At 39.3% G+C, this 13,180-nt stretch overlaps 1 protein-coding gene across 2 annotated transcripts in view; it reads left to right on the top strand.

Moving 5' to 3' along the window:
- The window catches only part of LOC122809011 (synaptophysin), a 1,240,178-nt gene that overhangs the window by 535,424 nt on the left and 691,574 nt on the right, over nt 1-13,180 (top strand). The window lies entirely within an intron of this gene.

Genomic DNA, 13,180 nt, shown 5'->3' with positions numbered 1-13,180 from the left:
TACAAATATACATATACACCACACAGACATACACACTTACATATGTATGTATTTTTGTATGTATGTATGCATGTGCATGTAATAAAATGCAAAGCTGCAGTGACTTAGATGTCCATGGTGCCATCCTTTCCATCAGAACCTTAACAGTCTCACTAATATTTTACATTATCTCCAGCGAGAAGAAAGGGAGGAGTCTCAGGCTGATGGAGATTTCAGCAAGTCTAAAGCACCTGGTTCAGACCCTAGAGAAATGTACAGCAGAGTTGGGAAGAACCGTGAGAGTATAACTAGCATTTCCCTTAGGGCCTGCAGCTATATGAGCATTATTTCCTGTTTTCTAGCACTGTTGTATTGTTAAATCTGGAGCACATTCCTGTAGACATTTGTAGCTTCCTAAAAACACATTTAAAGGTCCACCTATAGAACATGATCTGAGATAAATGGTCACCAGGGAGATTTTTATTTGTAAGGAAAATTTCAAGAGTTGAAATTAAATTCCATGTCTATGTAAACTGAACTGCACTGACTTGCTTCTATGTTATGAAGGGCAGGCTGCTGTCTTATTGAAATGAAACTAACTACCAGCTTTTCCAGAGTGTGTGTGGCTGTGGGTGGGTGGGGGTGGGGGGGCTTTGCTTTTTTGAATCTGTTTCACAGTATGAATCTAGTTTCTACTACAGGGGAATGCTGCATCTCCAGAGATTCTTCAGCAGTCCCGAAACACAGTCTCAATAAAAACGTTGTGCTACATGTGTGTGATGCTGAGGACATGAAGACATTGTGCCACATGTGTGTGATGCTGAGGACATGAAGACTTTGTGCCACACAGGTGTGATGCTGAGGACAGGAAGACTTGCCATGCATGTGTGATGCTGAGGACATGAAGACATTGTGCCACATGTGTGTGATGCTGAGGACATGAAGACATTGTGCCACATGTGTGTGCTGCTGAGGACATGAAGACATTGTGCCACACGTGTGTGATGCTGAGGACATGAAGATGTGCTACATGTGTGTGATGCTGCAGACATGAAGATGTTGTGCCACACGTGTGATGCTGAGGACATGAAGATGTTGTGCCACGTGTGGGATGCTGAGGACCTGAAGACCTTGTACCACATGTGTGTGATGCTGAGGACATGAAGACATTGTGCCACACGTGTGTGGTGCTGAGGACTGGACATGTTCTTTTAAATGGAAGGGCCAGTGTGCCCTTGCCTGTAGTGATTTAGAAGCACTTAGGTCAGTGCATTTCCCACCAACTACATTTAATCAGCTGCTCAACAGAAGTCTGCATTAGCGGTGTGAAGCCAATACATAGTATACAAGAAGAATGTACTTGCAGTGGTTTTCTGTGCTTCCAGAAAGCCTTTTAACTTCTTTGATTGGATTGGGTTCATGAAATTAATTTTGAGAGCATTCTATATTATTCTGTTATAGTGAATGTTCTTGTAGTAAAGGCCACAATCAGCATGTGAAATATTTAATAAAATATGCAGGATTTCCATATTTTTCAGGAGTTTTGTCAAAAGACCTATGCTTGCTACAGCATATGGGGGAAGGGGATAGTATAATGATATGAGAACTGCAGGCTAGAACTAAAAATAGTGGATCTAGTAATCATTTAAACTACATTCTGATTACAAAATTGCCATTGTAGTGATTAAAATATGTCTTAATCTCATCCTATGTCCCATCTTCTGCACTGAAATATATCCCTTACCTGTTGTTGCAGTTTAGGAAGGCTGTTGCAGTACCTGGTCATATGATATTTTCACATCTTCAGGAGCTCCATCATTATTTGGTGGGTTTTTGTTGATACATTTTAACAGTTAACACAGCACCCTGTTATTATTATGTCTGTGCATGACCCCATAAAATGTGGTGGGTGCACTGTAAAAAGATTGCAGTGGTCAACAACAAACTGTGCAGAGACTGTACTATGATGGATTTAAATCGCACCACTTGATTATCAGGGCAGCACAAATCCCTATTGCAAATGGTAGAGTGGAATTCATAAAGAGAGTTGTTAGAGTGTGTTAGTTTCTGTCTGTGCGTCTGGACTGTCTATCTCCTGTGTTCCTCTTAACCCCTTCCCACTCGATGTTAGAATCAGCTGGTTTAGCTAACAGGACTTGCATATGTGACTGCCAGTCATCTTGCCTCTGCATGATGTTACTGGAGAGGCATTGACCAAAATGACACATTTTCTGGGGAACACTGTTGTAATCTAATTCATAGGATCATAAGAAGCTATTAGGCTATTGGCCCTGAGGCCCTTACAAGCCTAGCCAAGAATTTAGCCCATGTTCTGACAAGTCAGCACTCAGTGCCCCTGTCTAGCAGGGACACAAGTGGAATCCCAGGGGTATATTTTCTGTTCCCCGTCCAGTTATCCAGGTTGCTATTAAAAATGGTTAATGAGGTAATCTGCTTGACGTGGAGAGGGAGTCTATTCCACAGAAGGGTAAGTCTCTGGGACACAAATCTGTCCCACCAACAAGTCCTACTGATGTCACAGACCAGGTTGAGGTCACACGTGTGGGTTACTCAAGTGGAACTTGACTTGCAGATTTGCAGCAATCCCATCAAGGCGGTGTCTGAGATTGTTTTCTATGCCAGACAGAGGTCACCTTTGAGGAGTCTGTATGAGACTGAGTAGAGGAAAAGGGCCTTTAGCCTATCTGTGTAGGGTAGATGTTTGAGGCCCTAGATTCTCCTGGTGAGGAACCTCTGTGGTCTCTCCAGCTGTTGCACGTGCTTTGTGAGGTACATGCCGAAAGGGGCATTGTACTCAATAATGGGTCTTATAAGGGAAGAATACAGGGATGTTATGACCTCCTTGTCCCTGGATGAGATACCCTTACTAATGAGGTGGGCCATGTAGAAAGCTTTCCATACAATAGAGGCAATATGGTGGTCAAAAGTCAGTTTGCAATAACCTGGGTGCCCAAGTCCCTCACAACTGATTGCATGCTTAGGATCTTGTTAGTAATGTGATAATTTGTGATAAATTCCACAGATTTTTCTTTCCACAGCCATTACATGTTGTCTGGTGACCCCAGCTTCACTAGGTAAAGTTATCATTTCCCTTCCCCATGTACATACTCTCCTTGGGAGCAGACTCTTTTCCTTCCTGACAGTAAGCACATAGCATTACTTTCACATATCTAGGTACATGGAAACATTGAAACTGCCTGCATGTCAGCATAGCTCTGAACTGTCCAGATTTTTGCCTCATATTTTTGGTCTGTTTCTCATAAAATTATGTTTTTCTGGCAAATCATTGAGGATTGAAGTCAGAAAATAATGACAAACATTTGACTTTCAGACTTCATACCCTTCAGAAAAATCCATGCTAATGCAAACCCCTACTTTCTAAGTTTGTAAGAGCATATTTAAAATTGTCCCTATTTTTGGGCTTTTATCCCCCCATTATTTATGGTATGCATATCAGAACTACATTACCAGTCTTGTCTGCCCATCTGTCTGTCACAATATTCGCTGATCGGACTTCATAACCACTAAAATCCTTTTCTCTCCTTTGTGCATTTACATTGACAAATTTTGAACCCGTTTGTGATGCTAAGGGAAGCTGTTTCTTTGAAGAAATACTATCTTGCATTTCCTGAGAATGCTTCTTTTTGTTTATTAATTGATATCAGACTGAATGGAACCCATTTTCAGAAGAGACCGCAGGAGAAAAGTAAGTTCCAAAAATTAAAATAAAATGGAAAAGCAAGCACATTTTGCAGGTAGCAGTGATACTGAAAAGCTCATACAATTTACAAGCAGCAATGTGTATGTTACACTATTTGCATATATAGTGTGTGTGTGTGATGGTTGCCTTACGGAATGGATCCAACTTATACTTTTAGTGTCATCATTTGAAATGGTTCACATATTGTGGCAATAGTCATAAACCATTTTTGGGAGGATGCATGAGTAACTAGCTGTCAGTCACACTGCCTTTAATTTACAGCAGCCACTTGATCGCCTGCAAAATGTAACAAGAAATTCAGTAAAATGTAGCAGAAAATTCAGTGTAATTACTGGCTTTCCAAAGGAGTCCACTGCTGTGAGAAGAGAAAAAAAGCTTTTTTTCCCCCTAGATAATAAATAGAAGCAAAAAAGTCAGTATTGTGTATTCCTATGGCCTACATATACTACTGTATTAGTGCACTGAATTTCCACCATGACCAGTTTGTAACTAGTGGCTCAAAGTAACTCAAATTTTGTAGTAAAGCTGTACGTTCACAACAGTAGTTGAAACTGGCAGCCAATGCAAATTCTTCTGCCGTTGTCCCTTGAACTGCTTCCACAAAAACAGTAGTTTCCTATTTGAAACATCACTTGTAACATGTCAGAGCATACTGTCGAATTACCACACCTAGCAGCTGAATGAGTATGTTATGCTATGTAATACATGGAGCACTGTCATTAAGGTGAGGGAGAAGGTAAATAATCTTGACATTGCAGTGCTCCTGTATATGAGCCTTGCAGTAACTTAAAGCCGTTGCTGTAGTACAGTTCAGCAGTGGTCACTCAGCCATAGCAGTGACACAGGTATTTACTAGGCATGTAGTTGACGAGACCATTAACGAGACTAGCCCAAATTTCCATTTGCCCTGAAGCACTGTCTGGTTAACTGAGCTTCTGAAGGTTACTCAGTAGGCAAAATGAAGGCTGGTGGGCTCAAACCCTGTACCACAGTAAGTAGCTCATTCATGGATCATAGCCGTAATCACCTGTGCTAACTGAAAATAATTTAAACACACTAAAAATCATGTCACAGACATTGCAATGTCCTCTGGGTAAGATATCACAGATTTTAACAATTACTTACATAAAGGTAAAAACAACCATAAAAAAGTAAACAAGAGAACAGAACCTGACACATTTTTCTAAAACGTATTCGAACTGTACTAAATCATGTTGACATATAAATTGGATAGTGCTCTGATGTAAGCATGCATAATTACACAATATTGATTACCAGTGAAGCAGTGCACTTCTTGTACAATTATGTCACTGATTGATAACTTTGTTGCGTAGAACTCTTTGCTTCAAGAGGTCAGAGATCCTGGTAAAATTGCACATTCTGAAGGATCTCAAGATTTTTTCTAGATCTATTATAGACTTTTTTCTCTTGATGAATGCTTCAGCACCAAGTTGAATGTTCATTAATAACTGTCACTCAGAGACCAAATGTAAGGCTGAAGAGAACAGTTTTTTAACATTTTAGGAAAGTCATTTATGTCTTTTGTTTTACATTGAAAACATCTTCACTTAGTTCTGACTTTAGATTAAAAATTGTTATGATCAAACATATTTTAAGAATTATTATGGTCCATAATTTATGAGTTAATAGCCGAAATGAAGAGTTGTCTGACATATGCTTCATTCTTAAGAGGAAATGCTTTCAGATCTCGTTGTACTGAATACAATCAATAAAAAAAAGAAAGTCTCTCATTTAACTGTAAACTCCATGTTCATATATTATAAAACATGATCATGTTACCTAGTCATAGCCAGCTATTCATGTTTCCTCAAAATATATTTGAAGAACTACCTGCCAGGCTTTGCTCTTGCAGTGAATTCCTTCAGATCCACTTTTAGAATGTATAACAGACTTGTTATGATCGATGACATAATTATAATCAAGTATGTAGTATATGGAGCACATTGATTACACTCCACTGTCAGGGAAAAAAATTGTTAAGCAATTTCCTAAGTCAGTTAGTATTGGGTCTTGTGCTAGACACTGAGTTCTGCCAGTGCTTGCTAAGGTCTTTTCTATCTTTGAAAGCCAATAAAACACTTTGCACTCTTATTTCTTTTTTCTGTAACCAGTGGTATATGGAGCAGATAAAGCTCCATACACTACAAAAAAGTATGAGCGGTAATCCAGTCATAACCGTCTATTACGTGTTCTCGACATCGATGCCAAGATTCAACTCTCGAACTTTGCTCTTGAGGAGATTTCTTAGCATCCATGTCTTGAACACATAATAATGTGGCTATGAATGGAGACGCTGTCATAATTTTATTTATTTATTTATTTAACATGTGTTTACTGAGGTAGTCTGACTGGAACGGGAAGCCCAGGTAGAAAAGCTTCAGGGTCAGAATTACAATTATTTAAAATAAAACTAGAAATTATAAATTAGATATACACGTCATAAAATACATTGAGATACATTGATAAAATTATTACAAAGTAAGATACATCATAAAAGAACACACCTTAAAAGCACAGAGTTATGTTGAAAAAATGAGTAACAAAATAAAGCAGCTTGCTGATAAAGTTGGCAGATTGCCTAAGAACACAGTCAATAGATCAGACAGTGCAATGTTGTTGTTGTTGATGTGTCTTTCGGCTTTTCCCGGTTAGGGGTCGCCACAGCGGAACTCCGGTCCGCTAATGATTGGCAGTAGATTTTTACGTACCGAGTTGCCGGCTCTGATGCACAACCTTCAACGAAGGTACGCCCATTCATGCATGTCTCCACACAGAAGACGCTCTAGCTGAGAATTGAACAGGACAACGTCTTACTGTGAGGCGACAACGCTACCGCAGCACCACCACCGCAGTCAATAATTATATAAATATTCATCAGGTGGGGGAGTACCTGATCTCCTAAATGTATAATGCGTAACTAGTGTAAGTTCTGATATTGAGAACTAAGGTGGAGAGTAGAGTAGTATAGGGAAGAGAGGGCATGAGTAGAGAAGAGAGCAGAAGAGGGAGAAGTAGCAGTAAGGGCAATAGATGAGATGTTAAGGTAGGTAGGTGAGGAAGTTAGGAGGGTGGCTTGTTGCTAAAGAGAATGGAGGAGATAGGAGTTGTAGTAAATAAGTAAGTAACTACATATGGTGGAGATAAAGTGATAGAAGAGTAAGTTAGTGAGATGACAGATAAATGGAAGGGTTTAGCCAGGAAAAGTACTTGAGCAGAGACTGTTGTTACTGAGGAAGACCTTTAGTAGATTTTTGAAGTGAGTTGGATCAGCAGTTGTTATGATGAGCTGAGGGGAAGTACTCCAAATTTCTGTGTGTTACATTATATATATATTATACATCTCACATGGCCATGTTGTTTAATGGATTAAGGATGAAGTGTTATCACACTATATGAAAATAGGCAGGTTCCTCACATGCATTGTATCTTTTATTTCTGCTTCAAGAGTTATTTGCTTTGTTTACTTTAGTTGTTAAATAATGTCTTGCTTTATTCTCTTTTTTTTTTGTATGCTTTACCCCCACTGTCTGTGGATCATCAGCCCCCACCCCTGTTGGTTGTCCCATTTGTTCTCCACCACTGGAGCATGGGATGATTGGGAGGGGTCACCATTCAGACAACCATAAGGGGAGTTTTAGGCTTTTTCTTATTTTAATTTCTGGCCCTACCTAGATGCTCCTTGCAAATTGTTGGGAAAGGGTGTGCATTGGGCTGCTAGCAGAGAATGGTTTCTCACTTCCGCAAGGGGTGTTCCTTCCAGTCAGGCCTGCCCTTTCATGCACAGCATGAGTGGTGGTTTACCCAATTTTTGCCAAGGAATGTGTGCCAGACCAGTGTGCCTTTGAGTACACCACAACCACCTCCCTCCCGCAAGGAGACGTGAGCGGGCCACTCCCTTTCACACCTCTCCCTCCCTCCCTGGTTCCTCCAGTACAGGGGGTTGTTAATTGAACCATGTTTGCCTAGATCGTTCTAAGGGCAGTACCCCTCTGTGCCACAAAACCGGGATTACATTGCCTTATATTACAAGTCTGCTGCAGACTGAGTATTAACAGCTTTGCACAGTCTTTGGCCATATGATTCTCTGCTGGAGCACCTTCTGTGTGGAGTCGGCATGTCCTCCCCATGGTCAAGTGGCATTCGAAAGACATGCGTGAATGGGCAGGCCTTCATTGAAGGTTGGGCGTCGGGCTGGCACCTCGGCACCGTAAAAGGGGATGGGATGTTGGCATAATGGTTAAGGTGTTTACCTTACAAACACAAGGTGCAGGGTTTGATTCTCACATGGGGTAATTGCCTAGGCTGAAAATGGCCCACAAGGGCAGTTAAGCTAGTACTAATCTATGTTTTAGTGGGAGGGTGGTGCAATAGTTAAGGTGTTTACCTTAGAAGCACAAGGTACAGGATTTGATTCTCCCAGGGGATAATTGGCTAGGCTTAAAAATGGTCCATGAGGGCAGCTAGCCTAGTAATAATGTATGAATCTATGAAATCTACTGCCAATCATTAGTGGACTGGAGTTCCGCTGTGGCGACCCCTAACCGGGAAAAGCCGAAAGAAGAACAATAAGTAGTAATTGTGTCAGAAATGTATTACTTCTTAAGGAATTGGTTACCTAGTGCAGCCTTCTATACTATTTTCTATCCATCTCACTTTCATAACTGTTTATGAGTCCAGTGAAAGTGGTCAAATGCTGAAAGGGAACATACAATTATTACAGTGTCAGCTTCAGCAAATAAACATGTAAGTCTGGTTATGTGTGTATTAGATGTCCTCGTAAACAAGGTATAGGCAATCAAAGCCATTGCTTATATGGAGTCTTATCACAGATACAACAGTTTCAGTAATTACCTAGTGACAGTCAGGCACAGTACCTCATTATTTTCAACTGTTTCACCATCTGCACAGTAACAGTAGCCATATATTCAAAAGCTGATACTATGGCATTGCTTTATTTGAAACTCTCCATAGATTTGTTCACTGGAATTCTGGGTTTGAAAATGCTGGTAGCCCTGCTACAGTCTTGCTGCTGTTAGTTTATTAAAACTTTTCAACACAAGAATTAATATTCTCTTTAAATCTGTACATAATGCAGTTGTTTGAGATGCTGCTCAGCCTATGAACATGAGATCCTTCTAAATCATTTTGATAATCAGCTGCAGGTTGAGATTGCCTTAGGACCAGATAGCCAGTTCCTAAATAGGTATGTTCAGGTATTGTCTTTTGCCTAGATTGTCAGGTAGTAACATCAGAAGTGCACCTTCTCATTCTTCATGGTGCTTTATGTCTGCCTTTATTGCTTCTCTTGTGTCTTTTTCCCTTTTTACATTCTGTGATTTTCCTTTCTTTGCAGCAGTATGAGTTCAAGGCCCAGTCATACTTGAGTTGCCCTAGTTTTCAGTACTTTTGAAAGACTTAAATGGGTATTTTGCTTGGAGACCAGGCTCCTGCATAGCTTACCACATGATTTGCTTCCTTTCGAAAGGGCTGCCATGTGGGTCTATTAGCAGTGATTGACAGGACATTCACAGAATCTCTGTGGCTGATATTTACTTTGTCTACTAGACTGACAGCAGAAATGCACTGAACTTGACAAGCACAGAGGCGCTGTTCCTTCTCTCTCTCTCTGAACATAGCCTACTGCAGGGCTGTACAAAGATGATGAAAAAGTAGTTGACCAAAGGTGTCTGTCAATCATTCTGTTTGTTTTCTGTCATTCATGCCACCTACTTTGAAGCAGACTGCTTTGCATTCATTTTACATCGGTTTGAATCTCCCTGAACACAGATTATTTCTGGTGGTAATGCATGTTATAAGCCTTCAAAATATATATGTAAGGCCTTCAGCAAATTGTTACTGTGTGGCACACATAGGCCTGACAAAAGCTTACGGAAATGTTTTTACTGACCATTATTTCTCAAAATAATGCTCTTCATTCTTTCTGCATTTCATTTTCCTGGTCTTTTCAGGCAGCAAGTTCACAAGATGTGTCAAAAGGGCTGCAGTGGTTTGTAATGAAGGCGTAAGAGCTGCTTTTCAGTTTTTTAGTAATTGTTGATTAATGTGTATGCTAAAGATTTCAGCAAATTGATAGCCCCATTACAGATTGCCTGACATTTCAGCTTAAGCATTCCATAAAGTTGTAATAGTATGTTGCAGACTGAGTACTTAGATATACTCCATTCAGATCCCACTGCATTTATTACTTAATACCTTAACACAACAAAAGTACAACAGTAGCAGTAGGTGGGGCATGGCACTAATGCCTGATGGAATGGTGGCATTGCATAGGCAGTAGCAATGTCACCAAATTAAACAATAGTAATATATGGGACACAGCAGTAACGGCAGATGAAGTACTGTATAAGGTACAATAATGGTGATGGATGAAACAGCAGGGAATGACGATTTTAGTGCATGAAATGTTAATACTTGTACAGGACAAAACTGTGATGTTAGTTGAAAGATTAGTACTGTCGGAGACATGTAACTGTAGTGGATGAAATGGCAGTATTGCATAAAAGATGACAGTGATGGAGGATGAAATAGTAGTACTGCATAATATACAGCAGTCATATGAGATAACATAGCGGTACTATAAAAGGCAAGGTAGTAGTGCTGGATGAAATTGTCAGGCTATATAAGATACAGCAGTAATGTTAGCTAACATGGTAATACTTTGCAGGATGTGGTAGTGATGATGGCCAAAACAGCAGTACTGCTTAAGACAGCCAGTAGTGCTAGATAATATGGTAGTACTGTATGGGGTCTGTACAAGGGTATGGTAGTTGTGCTGGATGAAACAGAAGTACTGCATAAGATACAGTAGTAATGTTAGTTAACATGGTAATACTGTGCAGGACATGGTATTGATGATGGCTGAAAACATAGTACTGCGTAAGATACCCCAGTAGAGTTAGGTAATATGTTAGTATTGTATAGGGTGTGTGCAGGACATGGTAGTTGTGCTGGATGAAACAGAAGTATTGAAGTAATGTTAGCTAACATGGTAATACTGTGCAGTATTTCCATTTAAATACAACATGCATCACATATATTTTCTTTGCTGCTGTCATCATTCCCAGTATTACAAAAAAATTGTTGAACGTCCGCCTTCCCTTAAACCTCTCTCCTCCTCCTCCTGAACATTATTCTTCATGTATTGTTCCCACAATTTCCATTTGTTTCTATGTAATTTGCTCCTTTCCTTTTCTAAAGATCCCTCTTCCAGTTCTTTTATCTCTTTTACAATATTCAGTACCTCAATACAGTTGGTGTAGACTATGATTTCCATTTTCTGATAATTGCTTTTTTGGCAACCAACAGAATTAAACTCAACAAGGACTTAATATTTCTTGGCAGTTCAGATGCTGTATCCTAGCCCAAAAGAATGATTTCCTTATTTACAGACATTTGCTCACCAAGTATTTCTGATAGTGTACTCTGTAGGGAATTTTTAAAATCTGCCAACTCATTACATTCCCAGAACACATATTCCAGGTTACCGTTTTCTTCTCCATCACACCTCCAACATTTGCTAAGTATCTAACTGAGGAAAAATTGTTTGAAGTCTGCTTGGAGTATAAAAATACCTATGCAAACACTTCCAAGCAAAGCTCCTAAACCTTCTGAACTTGGTTGCATACTTGGGATTCATACATATGTGTTTCCATTATTTTCTTGTAAATTCCATTTCCAGTTTCTCTTCCCAATATTTTCTAACCTCCCCTGATTGATTATTATAGTTATCATGCAATATTTTATATGCCCTTCTAATTATCCCATTTTAATAGTTGCTCCTGTTCTAGATTCAAGTAAAAACTCTACCAGAGCAGGTCTTTCACTTAAAATTCGCCTATCCCTTTCTCTGTCTCTGCTCTGAGTTCAAGCCCTGGTAGTGAAGGTAGTCTCTATCGTCTAATCCAAATGTCTTCTTGCCCTCATCCTACTGTATTACCTTTCCCACTAGAGTTATTTGTTTCCAGCATCTTGATTGCTTTTCCAGGTTTCTCCATTAAATTCCAGCCCCCTCTTACCTATTTTCTGCACCCCTACTTACAGTCACCTCTATTGGCAAAATTCCCTTTCTCCATTGTTGTATTGGCTTAGTTCTTAGAATACTTTCTTCTACTTTATGAATATAATATTCTGTATGGTTGTTATTATTCTACTTAAGGAACTGCATCCACAGTCCCACTCTCTCTGTTTCTTGAACTTCATCTTGCATCATCATAATCCCTTTCCAGTTTGAATTATAACCTTCTGCATGTGTTATGTATATGAACCTTAACTGTGTAGCTCTAAAATATCCTTTCAAATCAGGTAAACCTAAACCACCTTGTTCTACTGGAAGGTTCACCATATCCCACTTAACTCTTGCCTTCCTTTCCTCTCAGATAAATTCCTTTAATTCTTTATTAATTATTGTCCACAACTTCTCCTTGGCCTGATAAAAGTATGTCCAACCCATATATAAAAGTAAAGGAACTAAAAACATTTTCACTGCTTGTATCTTTCTAGCCATATCTATAAATAAGAGTTTCCAGTTTCTTAATTGTTGTATTATCTTTCTGTTTAGTCTCTTCCCATGTATCCTTAGTTGCCATAACAGAAGCACTTTTAATCCGTACTCCTAAATAGTTAATCTTAGCATGTCCTCATAAATATGAGTATTGCTGAACCAATTTGTGTCTGGGTATATAATTTATGGCTATCGCCTTTGTTCTATCTTCATTAATTGAATATCCTGAAAAGACTTGAAACTGTCTGAAAATGTTCCACAAAACTGAGATGTCCTTTTCTGGATTTATCAGGTACAAAATAATATCATTTGCAAATAAAGCCAACTTTTCTTGATTACCATGCCAACTTTATCCGTGTATTTCTGAGTCCCTATTTTCTTTGCCAATGGCTCTAAATGTAAAGCAAATTAAACAATGGGGAAAGAGGACACCCTTGCCGTGTTCCTCTGTTCAAACACAGCTTATCTGAGAAGAAGCCTTCCACTTTAATTCTTGCCTGTGATCCTTCCTATAGCGTAATAACATTATAGCTCCAGCGAATTCAAATGCTTCCAATGCCCTACTTGTAAAATCTCGCTTACTCTGTCAGATGTTTCTTCTGCACCACCAACAGAGGTATTTTCTTACATTCTGCTTCTCTCTGGATTATCATCAATCTATTAATGTTGTCAAATGTTTGATTCCCCTTCACAAAATCACACTGATCCATATCTATCAATTTTGGCAACACCTTTGTCATTCTTTTAGCTAGTATAGACATAAACACTTTATAATCATGGTTTAAAATTTAAGTGGATCTATACAAAGCTGTGTCTGAAGGGAGTTTGCCATGTTTAGGTAACACAACCACCACAGCTTTCTTGTAAAGATGTTGGTGTTTCCCCTCCTTTTAAAATACTGCTAAACAAAATCATTC

The sequence above is a fragment of the Protopterus annectens genome, chromosome 8.part0 (assembly GCF_019279795.1).
Source record: "Protopterus annectens isolate FY-2018-M chromosome 8.part0, PAN1.0, whole genome shotgun sequence".
NCBI classification, from domain to species: Eukaryota; Metazoa; Chordata; order Ceratodontiformes; family Protopteridae; genus Protopterus; species Protopterus annectens.
The sequence above is the reverse complement of the archived record's forward strand: the minus strand, read 5'-3'. Positions and strand labels throughout refer to the sequence as shown.